General features: G+C 37.1%; 1 long non-coding RNA gene across 1 annotated transcript; it reads left to right on the top strand.

The window, feature by feature from the left end:
* The first annotated feature begins 838 nt into the window (after positions 1 to 838).
* LOC141358985 (uncharacterized) lies at positions 839 to 8,620 on the top strand. Its single transcript, XR_012365588.1, has 2 exons — positions 839 to 881; positions 8,134 to 8,620. It is a non-coding gene; the product is annotated as an uncharacterized lncRNA (long non-coding RNA).
* The last annotated feature ends 660 nt before the right edge of the window (positions 8,621 to 9,280 follow it).

The following is a 9,280-nucleotide window of genomic DNA, read 5'->3' as shown; positions in this document are numbered from 1 at the left end:
AATGCCTTAACCACAACCCCCTAACAACTGCATAACATAGCTGTAGCCACCATCCACAACACCCTAACTACTGCATAGCAACGCCCTAGCCACCCCACCCACAACACCCTGACAACTGCATAGTGATGATCTAGACATCCCCCACAACACCCTAGCAAACAGCTGCATATTAATGTCTTTAACAAAACCCCTTAACAACTGCATTACATAGCTGTTGCCACAACACCCTAACAACTGCATAACATAGCTGTTGTCACCACCCGCAACACACTAACATTGCATAGCAACACATAGCAATGGCCAAGTCACTGCACCAACAACACCCAAACAGCTCTAAGTCAATGCCTTAACCACAACCCCCTAACAACTGCATTACATAGTTGGGTCATTCTACAAAAAAGGTGGAAATGCTTGTCCCTTGCTTTTGCAGACCCCTTAATCATTTAATTTGACCCAATAATCCCATAATGATATATATTTAATAAATATAGACTGTCCTTAAAATTATGAGAGAGTTTGTTTATTTAAACGTCTTTTTTTTCTTTTTTAAACTTTTTTTTTAAATGTCTAGTCCTGAAAATTGCCCTGTCCCTTTGATCATACATGGAAGTTGAACTGTGTACTTATTATTTAAAACCATGTTTTTTATAACACAAATATAATTTACATTTACCTGCTTTAACCCTGTATGAATTTACTACAACACTGGTAAAAAATACACTATTAATATGACTAATATCAAATAAATATTTGTCCACCAAATTTATGTCATTGGGGTTACCCTACCCAAAGCACTTTTATTTTGAAACAATGCATCAGCTCTTTGAGCTTTTCTTGGGTCAAGAGGTTAGTGGAAAAAGTGCAGTGGAGGAAGGCAAAAGGTTTGTGAGATGTCTTACCTTATTTGTCTAAAATATCATGATATATCTAAGAATTTTGAGATAAGATTTTTTGGATGTCATTAGTGTTACTCTTTTTTTTTATAGCTGGAAGTGTTAAGATCTTTATACTGAATAAGTATGTGATTGTTACATCTCTGATGAAATAGCACATGGCTAATGGCAGCCATTTTGTTAAAATATAAATTTTTTCTGTAAATTGTCATTGGTGTTACCGTAATTGGTGTTACTTTTCTAATGAGTACTTCCTAAGCACTATTCCTTTAACTGACCAACATAAAAGCATAAAAACAAAACAAGATGGAAAAAATTTTAAGTTTTATCATATTCATTATCTATTATTATATTCGAATTTTGTCATTGGTGTTACATACACAAGCTGTAATGAGAACAAATATTTAGTATCAACATTAATGTTGTTTAAATCACAGGTAACACCAATGACAAATAAATGACTCATGGATTCTTTATTAAAATGTATTAAAAAGTAAAAAATAGATTAAGCTCCCCGTTTTGCGGATTCATAGATTTGACAAGTTAATTAATGCTATTAAAGAAGTTTGGGGTATGTGGAAAGAAGTTCATTTAAGCAGATTTCCATCACCCGAATTCCACCTTTTCTGTAGAATGACCCAGCTGTAGCCACCACCCACAACACCCTAACAACTGCATAGCAACACATAGCAATGGCTAAGCCACCACCGATAACACCCAAACAGCTTCATATTTTTGCCTTAACCACGACACCCAAACAACTGCATAGCGACGCCCTAGCCACAACACCTTAAAGGAACACGCCCACATTTTGGGAATTTAGCTTATTCACCGAATCCCCCAGAGTTAGATAAGTCCATACATACCTCTCTCATATCCGTGCGTGCTGTAACTCTGTCTGACGCAGCCCCCGCTAGCTTAGCTTAGCACAAAGACTGGAAATGCATGGCTCCAGCTAGTATACTGCTCCCAATAAGTGACAAAATAACGCAATCATTTTCCTATTTATGTGTTGTGATTTGTATAGTCATACCGTGTACAAATAACAAGGTGATATGAGACACAGCTATCTTTTAACAGTATACATACTGAGAACTATATTCTCTGAAGACGAAGCACTGCCGCATGGGCGGAGTGATCTGCTCGCAGCACACGAGAAGCCCCTGGTGAGGAGCAGAGAGTTCGGTCAGAGTTGTGCAAATCACTCCGCCCATGCGGCAGTGCTTCGTCTTCAGAGAATATAGTTCTCAGTATGTATACTGTTAAAAGATCGCTGTGTCTCATATCACCTTGTTATTTGTACACGGTTTGACTATACAAATCACAACACATAAATAGGAAAATGATCGCGTTATTTTGTCACTTATTGGGAGCAGTATACTAGCTGGAGCCATGCATTTCCAGTCTTTGTGCTAAGCTAAGCTAGCGGGGGCTGCGTCAGACAGAGTTACAGCACGCACGGAGATGAGAGAGGTATGTATGGACTTATCTAACTCTGGGGGATACGGTGAATAAGCTAAATTCCCAAAATGTGGGCGTGTTCCTTTAACAACTGCATAGCGATGATCTAGACATCACCCACAACACCCTAGCAATTACATAGCAACCACCCACAACACCCTAACAGTTGCATATCAATGCTTTAACCACGACACCCTAACAACTGCATAGCAACACTTAGCAATGGCTAAGCCACCACCGATAACACCCAAACAGCTTCATATTTTTTGCCTTAACCACAACACCCAAACAACTGCATAGCAACGCCCTAGCCACAACACCTTAACAACTGCATAGCAATGATCTAGACATCACCCACAACACCCTAGCAATTACATAGCAATGTCATAGCAACCACCCACAACACCCTAACAGTTGCATATCAATGCCTTAACCACAACACCCTAACAACTGCGTAGCAACGCCCTAGCCACCACCCACAACACCCTCACAACTGCAAAGCAACACATGACCGAACCACCACCCACAACACCCTAACATTGCATAGCAATGCCCTAGCAACCACCCACAACATCCAAACAACTGCATAGCAACGCTCCACCCACAACACCCTAACTAATTGAGATTTCAATTCAAATATTTGGTTTCTTACATTAATCTAGTGTTGTCCATTGTTAGGGTCAATACATTTTTAATAGAATGACCCACAATGACTCTTATGCTGTTTGCGCAGCATCCTAAATCACATTGCTATTCAGATAAGAACTGTTCAGGTTATGTGGTGTCACACCCACAACTTTAATGGGTGTTCTCATTTATTTATTATTTTATATGATTTGCATGAGGAAATAATTGACAGAACTTATTTTGAACATTTTAAACTGTGGATGTTTTGGCTCTTGCTTGTGATGCTTTTTCATTTGTATGTCAGAATTATTATCTGTAAAATTAAACTGCAAATAGACTGCATAGACTGTTTCAGTTTACCACTGGGATGCTACTGGCTATTATGGGGCGAATGTGTTATGTTTAAGGGGCTTGAAGACAGACAGCTGTGGATAGAAGCATAGAGAAGTTTTAGAAAAGATGATAGACAGAATCTTTTATGGCATGGAGGAGACCTGAGAACTGAACTTTACATGTGTGTATGCTGCTAATGCTGTAATAATGGCCACAGTGCTCTTATAATGTTGCAGAAATGATTGCTTTAATGGATGAATTGGTCAAACATTAGCGTTTTTATTCCCAGTCCATCCCATTCTCATTTCGTCATTGAACTCTCATGTCAGCCATCTGCATCTAGCTTTCTGTTTGTAAATCAGTCTCTCATTTGCTCTCTCTCTCTCTCTCTCACCCCCACACACAACCTCACCCTCTATCTCACATACACAGATTCATGAAAACACACCAAAAAACGTGCAGGTCAATTTTTCACACAAGGTTAATGTAATCTGTAAGAAGTAATGAAGCTTTTGAGAGCCTGAAGTGTGCTTGCATTGTGAGATTATTTTTTTATATAATTTGGATCTTTTCTTACTCTTATGTCCTTGTGTTTCATGCTAGAAAAACATAAGCAGTGTGAGCTGTCACAAGGGTGCATAAATGCCATTTTTGGGTGAAGAAGTGTCACTTTAGGGTGAACTAGCCCTTTAATGATCTCAATGCCTAATTAAAAAGTGCTCTGCAGCGAGTTACATTTTGTCAATGTGAAAAAGCATTGTGAGAAAACCTCCAAAATCTGTCTGAAAATAGAAACGATTCTTTGGTGTCTGATAGCTGTGAGATATACTTCCTCTGTGTCTCAGGAAAGTATGTCTCTCTCTCTCTCACTCTGTCTCAGATTGCGAAAAATGGCAGATTTGAGGGAGTCTGGAAAGTTTTTGCGAAACAGTATACTGATAATTTCGTTTGGTGATCATTCAGAGATTTCACACTTTCACATGTATCTATTATACAACTTTTTGTCTTTGTTTCCTGTATTTTGAGAATTGTGTATGGAGTGCCCCAGGGATGATAAATGTTTGTAGATTAACCTGGAAGTTAGCGGGACCGTGGTTCCCATTTGTTTTTCCCATACACTCTTGGATTATCGCAAAAAATAAGCTCTGTGTTTAATGAAAATTTACGACACACACGTTTAGTCTTCACAGATGAACGCAACTTTTATGAATTTTGTAGTCAAAATGCGGCTTCTTATATTTCTATTAAATGCATTTACACTTTTAAATCATAAAATTTCTATTCATTTGTGAAGATTAATTTGTTGGACAAACCGTGTAAGTGTCTTTAAAGGAGTCGACCCGGTTTCATGTTTTCCTTTGTCTTTAGAGTGTTAAAGGGATAGTTCGGCCAAAAACGATATTAAACCCATGATTTACTCACCCCAAGCTGTCCGAGTTGCATATGCCAATCGTTTTTCAGACAAACACATTTTCAGATATTTTAGAAAATATTTTAGATCTTTCTGTTCATTAAATGTAATGTTGCGGGGTCCAGCAATAGTCCACGACCTTCAAGTCCAAAAAAGTGCGTCCATCCTTCACAAATTAAATCCAAACGGCTCCAGGATGATAAACAAAAGTCTTCTGTGGGTAATCCGTGCGGTGTTGTTGTAGAAATATCCATATTTAAAATGTTATTAACGTTATAAACTACCTTCCGGTAGCGCCGCCATTTTGAAGTGATGCGCATTCAGGATGAGAGCTTACGCAGCGTACAGAGTTTCTCTGCTGCTGCTCTGTGCCCCCGCCCTCCGAATTTGTCATACGTCACTAAGAAAAGTGCGTACACTACGCTAATCCTCTCTCCTGAGTCTAAGATGGCGGCGCTACCGGAAGGTAGTTTATAAAGTTAATAACATTTTAAATATGGATATTTCTACAACAACACCGCACGGATTACCCACAGAAGACCTTTGTTTATCATCCTGGAGCCGTTTGGATTTAATTTGTGAAGGATGGACGCACTTTTTTGGACTTGAAGGTCGTGGACTATTGCTGGACCCCGCAACATTACATTTAATGAACAGAAATATCTAAAATATTTTCTAAAATATCCGAAAATGTGTTTGTCTGAAAAACGATGGACATATGCAACTCGGACAGCTTGGGGGTGAGTAAATCATGGGTTTAATATCGTTTTTGGCCGAACTATCCCTTTAAGATGTCTGTGCATATAAAAGATCTGTAAAGTTGCAAATATTAAAGTTTCAAATCAAAAGACATCATGCCTTACTATAACGTCTCGCTCAAACACACACCCCATTGCACGTCATCCTGCTAGCAACATTTGCATAACACCGTGCTAATGTATATGCACGTAGTATTGTTGCTACTGCCATGTCGTGGAGACACTGTGTTTTTCCTTGCAAAAGGCAAACTACTTCGTTTGGCCTTGCAATAAAGGAAACAAGAAATAAATGGTTAAGTTTTATTTACAACAATGTTCCAAAACAGTACAGCCCAAATGTTTAACTCTTTCCCCGCCATTGACGAGATATCTCGTCAATTAAGAGAAAACGCTTCCCCGCCAATGACGAGTATTTCCGTCTTTCCGCAATACCGCTATTATCCACTAGGTGGCGCCCTTCCGCAACTTTTTAAAACCGGAAGTATTGCCCTATGGCAAGCTGCTGCATGTCCGTGTCTGTTTTAAAGATCGCTCTGAATGTGATCTCTATGAAAAGTCCATCACAAAAATGGAATTATCTCTGCTTTTTGCTCAAAATGTGGTGTTTTTGCAGAAACCCACCCATATTCAAAAGCTGATTACAAAAGAACTACTGAAGGTAGGATAAAACTTTTTTTTTTTTTTTTTTTGAAAGCAGACGGTTTGTTCATTCATTTGATATATTGTATGTTTATATATTTGAAGAAGAACATTTTCTGGAAGGCATTAAACTTTTGTGAAAATCATGAAAAACGCTGGCGCTGGCTGGCAACTTTTTTAAAAAACGCTGGCAGTGAAAGAGTTAATTGTGTGCTGTGCATTTACTTGTTTCCTAAACATGGGAGAGTACAAGACTGGATGTGCACAAAGGCTTCATCTAAAAAGTGGAGCAATTCCAACTTTGCAAGTACTCTTTGCAAGGCTCTTCTGACTCACAGCCTGTAAGTAGCCGATGTTTTTATATTTAAAGAATTTCCTACTAACGATTCATTTCTACGATCACAAATGCAGACATGGTTTCATGTTTTAGCATCCTTACCAATCTGTTACGTTTTGCTCAAGTTGCGCTGGTAAAGTTGATAGATTAGCTTGGTCATCGGCGTTTTCTGGGTCAGATTCAGCCTCATATTGATAAGGTCGTAAAGACGATATTATCTCCTTTCACTATTGCTTTGGAAGCTGATCTTCCAAACATGGTAAGGAGCATCACATTTCCGTTAACGCACTTGAGGAATTCAGTCAGTCACAACGCACTGGATAGTTGGCCAATCGGATCACACCCTTTCTCAAAACGATGAGCTTTGTACAAATCAACACATTACGTGTAAAAGGTGAAAGGCGCGGCATAGAGGAACTACAATAATGTACAGTATGTGGAAAATAATGTGTTTTTTGAACCATAAACTTTGTGAAAACACTGCATTACACCAAATACACAAAATATTGTGCTTTTTAGCAACAGAATATTGGTCCTTTAACTTTTTAATTCTTGCAATAATTCAAATGTTTTGGGGCAAAATTAATACGCTTTTTTGCGAGGGAACCAATGTCCCGCTAACTTCCGCATTGGTCTACAAAAATACATAATCCCTGTGGCACTCTATTATTAGTATTTTTGTGTGCTTGTTATTGTCTATTGTTTGTATTCTTTTTACATCAAATAATCCAAAAGCCACTACACTATAGAAAGTGAAAAGTTGGATCAACTTAAACAATTAAAAGTTTTTTCAACTTATATGTTTAAGTGAAAAATACTTTAACTCTTTTCCCGCCATTCACGAGTTATCTCGTCAATTAAGAGAAAACATTTGCATGAAACAAAAGGTTCCTGTGAGTTTTTATGGTTATCTGTAATAACGCGATTATCCACTGGAAGCCGCACTTACCCAATTTATAAAAACTGAAGCAAAAAATTATTTATTTATTTTAAACCCCGCGTATGTTTTGATAATTGTTCTGAATCTGATTTCTAACAAAATTCCTTTACAAAAATGCAATTATTTCAGCTTTTTGCTAAAAATGTTTTTATTTTTGAGGAAGAGTTTATAAGCAGAGAAAAAATATAGATAGGATGAAACATTTTTTTTTCACGTTTTGTTTGTTTGTTTGTTTGTTTGTTTGAAAGCAGAGGGTCTTTTCTTTCATTTGATATATTTGAATGTTTATATATTTTTAGGAGAAAATTTTCCTTGAAGACATTTTGTGAACATTTTGTGAAAATCACAAAAAATGCTGGTGGGGAATGAGTTAAATGAAAATTTTAAGTTAAAAAATACCACTTTTCAGGTATTACCAATTGTAGTATTTTTTTAAGTTGATCGAACTTTTATAATGTACAAGGAATGCATTTTATAAGTATTTCTGTTGCCAAGGTTCGAACCCTTGACCTTTGTCGTACGACTAAAACAATGCTCTACTAATTGAGCTACAGGAAAACTTTTATATTATTTCTTTATAGTTATTGTTTTTGTTAAGTTGTTTCGTGTCCCATCTTGAGAGGGATTGTGCTAAAGATGATGGATCTCGAATCTTAGTTTACGAATAAAGTTAAGAGAGAAGATCTAATACTGTACTTTGACAATGTTTACAGTATGTGTTGTTTTCTCTTGAGGGATGCAAAAGAAGTGAGTTGATTGGTGTAAATCTGTCTTTCCCTGCAATGTCAACATCTTCTCACTGACCTATAAAGCCCCAGAGCAGTGCAATAGACACACAGAGGAATCATGAGGTATTATGAACGATTGGGGTAATATGAGCGCTGACGGACGGCGAGGGTGCGGCCGGTCGGCTACATTTTACCAATGTGATGCACTGAAGGTTTTCTGAGGTCACCGATCAAAAGGTTTTCTAAACAGGAACTTCTTGTCACTTTGAGGATCGATGTTAGCTGATTGAACTTCACGCTAATGCTAAGGACGGCTTTGAGGAAATTTCCAAAAGTTAACCTGAAAAGAACATGATAAATCAAAGCGGCAACGAAACTGACAGATCTGCAGACGCACAATACAAATTAGGCTATTTTTGTCCAACTTTAATGGAAACCCTGTGATGAACTGACCCTGGATCTCAAATTAAAACTTAAAATAATTGGCTCTTCATTACCTTAGCAGTTTCCTTCATTTAGCTTAATCAGACAGGAGCATCTTAAGCAAATTTGTATGCTTTAATGATTTTTTTTGTGCCTTTTTCTGTATTCAGTGTATTATAGTTATTGTTCTTTCCTCATAAACGGGGAAAATATAAAGAAATTGAAGTGACAGGAAGGGTTTAAATATACATTGTATTCATTGCATTTGGATTTTATTGTTTTTAATGAGCTTCTTTTTAATACCCTGTCTTTATGAGAGAAATTAACAAAATACGAATGTCATTGTACCAAAGTACAGATGCCAAAAAGACTGGGTTTCCACGGGTCATAACATTTCTGGAATATCATGGAATTTTAAAAGGGCTTTTTTATGGAATACCATTTATTTTTGCTTTAAATTTTAGTTTCCATTTATCAAAATGTAACCCGCTTGTTAACTTGTGACGTAAGGAATACCAATTTCAGGTCCAAGCTTCCGTTTACTACAATTTAAACAGCTGTTTATTGGCACTGCTTAGTACAAAAAACAGTAATCCAAAAGGATAACATGCTTAAGTAAAAATACTTATTTCCAGCATGCTCCTTGGTGTTACACACAAAAAACAATAAACAGAAAAACAACAGTTCAGACTAAAAACATACAATATAAAATAGAAGATAAAATGTCATA

This window comes from Misgurnus anguillicaudatus, chromosome 22 (genome assembly GCF_027580225.2).
Source record: "Misgurnus anguillicaudatus chromosome 22, ASM2758022v2, whole genome shotgun sequence".
Lineage (NCBI taxonomy): Eukaryota > Metazoa > Chordata > Actinopteri > Cypriniformes > Cobitidae > Misgurnus > Misgurnus anguillicaudatus.
Note: the sequence above shows the minus strand (reverse complement) of the source record. Positions and strands in the feature narration are given on the sequence as shown.